Genomic DNA, 4,680 nt, shown 5'->3' with positions numbered 1-4,680 from the left:
AACATTACTATTTATGAGCAGCAAAACATAGTTTGAGTTATTTTATAAGATTGTTACTTGATCTTAGTTTTGGTATCTTAATATGAGCACAAGTTGTGAATTTGTGATATAAATTGAGCCAGTTGGGTGTACAACAATCTCTTTCTTATAATTTGTTCAAACTTGCATCTTACTATTTGTTTTAATAATTTTTTGTTCAAAAAAAAAAAAAAATACTATAAATTGAACAAGAAATGTCAACTAGATTTCGCAATTCATTATATATCAATCACTAGAAGAAAAAAAAAAATAAAAATAAATAAATAAATAACTAATTTCGTTTCTATTAATTTTTTTTTTTTCTTCTTCTGAAACCATCTAATTATAATATAGATTAAAATTTTCCACCCATAGCTATAGTAAAGTTGCTAAGGGATTGGCAAAATTGGTCCCTTTCATTTGCTGTAAATCGGAATTGGTCCACCTATTTATTGAAATAAGCCCGCAACAGATTGAAAGGTTGGCTATTTTAATCGCCGGTCAATGAGCGGTCAATGTCTTGGATTAGTGTCATCGACACGTGTTGTGTCACCCTCTTCCACCTCCCCCGCTTCTAATCAGAAGTGTTTCTCACCCATTCTTTCCTATCCCTCACCGACTCCTCCCAGTTTTGCTCATGAGACCACTCCAGAAAAATCTAAACACAAAATCGATTCTTCCCTTTCTTTCTCCACCTCCTTCTTATCCAGTATCCTCATCTCTTTCACCCGTCCGACATAGTCTTCCATACGCTCCCTCAGATCCCCAACGTCTACTCCGCCGATGTCGCAGGTTGAAACAAACACATCGAAAGGTGTTTCCGATTCAGGTAAGTTTTCCATGAAAGACTCAAAGTTCTCCGGGAAGTTTTTGTCGGAGGGAGAAGGAAGCAATGAGGTGAAACTCCCATGGAATCGAAAGCCGTTGACAAGCCACAAAAATTGTAAATTATTCTGTCCTTCTCCTGTTGTATTGGAAAAAAAAAACTACTTTGGTCGGCCCTACCATCGTCGTGCAGTCAAGGTATATTACCTTGGCTTTACTTGAAACTAGGCCTTAAATTGGACGAATTTCACTTTGTTTCTTATGTTTATTGACATATACAACTTTCAACACTATCTCAAAAGAGTGATGGCACCAGCTAAAAGGTTTTTCGTTCACAAATTCGGTTTATATGATATTGATTAACGTTTCTTCAATTAAACAAGAAAGATCACTTTTTTCATTATCTTATTCAGGTTGGAACAGTTGGAGGGACTATTGGAATTGAATTCCGTGACTTTAAGAAAAGTTAATTCTGTACTCATTTGCAACCAAATACCGGTATGGAATGGTATTGAATTTCGATTCCAACTAAAACCCTTAAACTTGATCCAGTTCATCTGTTTTCTATCATTACCCTTAATTAATGAATTTCCTTAAATTAAAAATAATTCATGATGATGTTGTTTTTTAGGTTATGCTGACTGATTTTGGTCTGGAAAAGGAAATTAACGAATGAAGCAGACCAAATTCAATGTGGGGGACCACATAATACACGACTCCTCAAATATTACTTTCTAAAGTCCATAATAAAAATGCAGAATGATAGAGTGTTGGAATACTCTTGTACGTAATGGTAACTGGGAAGGTAAAATTTTATAAATTTATTGTCATATTTTATTATTTTATATAATTAGATTGTAATTGTAATAATGTTTTCTTCACTTCAGAATGAGATTCGGAAGTGGAGTTTAGGTTAATTCTTATCTGTTTTTAATTATTATAACTCAGCACATTCTTCCATGTGTGAAGCTATGTTTGTTTGTTTCTGTTTTTTTTTTTTTTTTTTTTTTTTTTTTTTTTTTTTTTAACTTAAAAAAATATGGTTATTCAACTTTTTCTCACAATGATATGTCATGTGTAGGAGTTGTCTTCAGATTCTTCTCATCATGTTACATCTGTGTTGGCCTCCCTTATAATGGGCAAGTCCTCAATTTTAAGGAAGGTACCCTATTGAAATGCTTGCTTACAGTTTAGGATGAACACATGATCCAGTTGTTGTTGTTGTTGTTAAGCCATGCACCAAACAAACCATAGAGATTATCATAAACTAGGTAAAATTACGCTTTTACCCTTTGAAAAATACCATGTTTTTGGTTAGTAAAACGATTTTTTTTTTCCTGCGGAGATGTACTTTTGTTTGGGAGTTATAAGTAGTTGGATGGGAAGTGAGCTATTGTGTTGAACATATGCGCCTTAGAATGAAAATAATTACACCATGATTATAGAAAGAAAGGTAGATAAGTTCAAATGATGAACCTGTTATAAGCCATAACTTTAAAATCAATTAGTTTGGAAAGATCCTTCTCACCATAGATAACCAACATCAACCAAGAAAAAATTGTTTTTCTGAATGAAGAAGTTGAAGATATATAGTTGCATCCCTCATACCTCTCACTATTCTCAAAGGACCCAATTCAATAACACCCTACATTAAGGTTAGATTCTATTTTCAAAGCTATATCTAATGCATTCCAAAGCAATATCTTTCAATTGGTTATTAGTTTAAGTTAAAAGAAATGATCATACTTACGATGATTGTATATCATTGATAAGGGTTAAAATTTGTTAGAACTATACTTTGTGTAAATATTTTGATTTTTTATTTATGTTTAATCTTGAAGGATGCTTCGTAAGGCCATTTGAAGCTTTTTTGTCTAACTGCTCATAATGGCAATGGTGAAGGAATTTAAAGGTTATTTTCAACATTTTTATTATGATATAACATATTTAGAAAAAGAAATACCAATTCTATCTTAATATAACTTTTTCAGTAATCGATGCCTTTCTATGATCTTCAATGCACTTCTAAGTCATGAAGAAACAAGAATACCCACTTCCTTAATGAGAATCGTAATGTGTTTTTTTTTAATACAGATGCTTATGCGATTCTTATTAACGATTACAATCCTCACTATTTTGTTTTGTTTTTATTTATTGAATTTACAGATTTACAAATGTTACACAACCTAATGAGACATTACAGATGGGAGTTCATTAAGATTCCAACATTATGAAAGCTTCTCAAGGTAAGTATTAGAAAGTCTGAGAAAGGGAAGATTCTTACATTGGAATATATCTTAAAACGTCCTCCTAATGGGCCATAAGGTTTGAACAACAAATTATGAATACACTTATTTTTTCTATATTAAAATATAAAATATTTTATAGTCTTACTTCCTTCGATAATAAAACTCCCGTTGTCTTCTTTTTCAGCTCCTTTCAATGGGAACAAATGAAAGTAGGAAGCTATAAAAAATTAATTAAAGTACATTGTTTTTTCTTGCATTAAGCTATTTTGGTAACCTGCTTACTGACAAAAAGTATGTTTTTTTTTTTTTTTTTTTATATTATTTATTTTCACAGATGAATGGGAACTGAAAAAAACCAGGCTCCCAAAGAAGAGTGTACATACGTAGGACCTGGGCGAGGTGAACGCATGGAGTTGTATGGGATGCTTCTTTATGGCACATGCATGAGGTACTTAACAGATCCTAGAGCATGAGAGCAACAAAACAAAATAGATTTTGTCTTTGATTTTTAATTGAATCATTAATTGATTAATTATGCATTTGTTCATGTTTGTAAAATCTTCTTTTGTAAAAAAGGTTTCAAAGTAATAAATTACTTGCATATTCTCCAAAACTTCAACATTCATGTGTTTACAACTACATAACTTTTGAATATCTATAACAAAATAATTCATCGACTTACAATCAATTGTTTAAAAATTGAATCTAAACCATCAACTACAACTTAAAGGTCCTTGATTTTATATGTATCGGAAGAGAAAAAGCTGTGACAATTGACCAACAAAAGTTTGCATATCCGTTGCGGGATTCCTCATCTAGTTATGTATCAAGTTATTGTATGGTGAGGTTCTATTAATGCTCCTTTGATATGAGGCTTTACTCTCTTTTGTCACTCATGAAATTAAAATAACAAGACTTTAATTAGTCCAAAGATTAATATTCCCTATTATAGTCCATCTTTCCTTTTTAGTTTATCCCAAAATAATAGTCTACTTTTAAAAATAAATAATATTTTTACCGAAATAACCTCTCATTTTTACTTAACAAACTAAGCATTTAATGGAACATTAAATGCAAAGTAATGATAAAATTATCATTTTATTATCTAAACTTAGTGGTAATTATGTTTTTTATTTGTGACTATTTTTGGGACGGAAGGAAGGAGTATAAGTTTTTGTGTTTAATATATGGAGTTTGGTTATGTATTAAAATTATTGGGTTAGTGTCATAAAAAAGGTAATCAACTTTTTAAAACGTTTAAAAAACACTCTTCAACTAAGTAAATGTTAAAGAACAAGTCACTAGAAGGCAACAAACTAAGTTTTCCTTTTGCCTTTTTTTTTTTTTTTTTTTTTTTTTTTGTTTTTTTAATTTTTAATTTTTTTTAATATATCATTGTTATCAAGAACATCTTATTTCACAAATAAAAAGGCTATGTGTGCTTATTGGGGTGACAAAGTGTGTTACCATTTCGTGTTTTTGTTTGACACGACATAACAAATTTTTATTTAACATGAACACGAAATGATGTCATGCTTTTTAAATTAACAAAAAAAAAAAAAGCAACACAACATGACACAAAAAGATA

The 4,680-nt window shown here is 30.6% G+C and overlaps 1 long non-coding RNA gene across 11 annotated transcripts; it reads left to right on the top strand.

Moving 5' to 3' along the window:
- The first annotated feature begins 554 nt into the window (after window positions 1-554).
- Window positions 555-3,705, top strand: LOC145015787 (uncharacterized). 11 transcript variants are annotated; one of them, XR_013666037.1, is made up of 8 exons: window positions 557-1,041; window positions 1,146-1,166; window positions 1,257-1,341; window positions 1,475-1,648; window positions 1,925-2,755; window positions 2,835-2,913; window positions 3,010-3,089; window positions 3,427-3,705. It is a non-coding gene; the product is annotated as an uncharacterized LOC145015787 (long non-coding RNA). The 11 variants fall into 11 exon arrangements; XR_013666035.1 differs by having other exon boundaries at window positions 555-1,166; window positions 1,257-1,351; XR_013666036.1 differs by having other exon boundaries at window positions 556-1,041; window positions 1,146-1,341.
- The last annotated feature ends 975 nt before the right edge of the window (window positions 3,706-4,680 follow it).

The sequence above is a fragment of the Lactuca saligna genome, chromosome 9, assembly GCF_052625555.1.
Source record: "Lactuca saligna cultivar CGN05327 chromosome 9, ASM5262555v1, whole genome shotgun sequence".
NCBI lineage: Eukaryota > Viridiplantae > Streptophyta > Magnoliopsida > Asterales > Asteraceae > Lactuca > Lactuca saligna.
The sequence above is the reverse complement of the archived record's forward strand: the minus strand, read 5'-3'. Positions and strand labels throughout refer to the sequence as shown.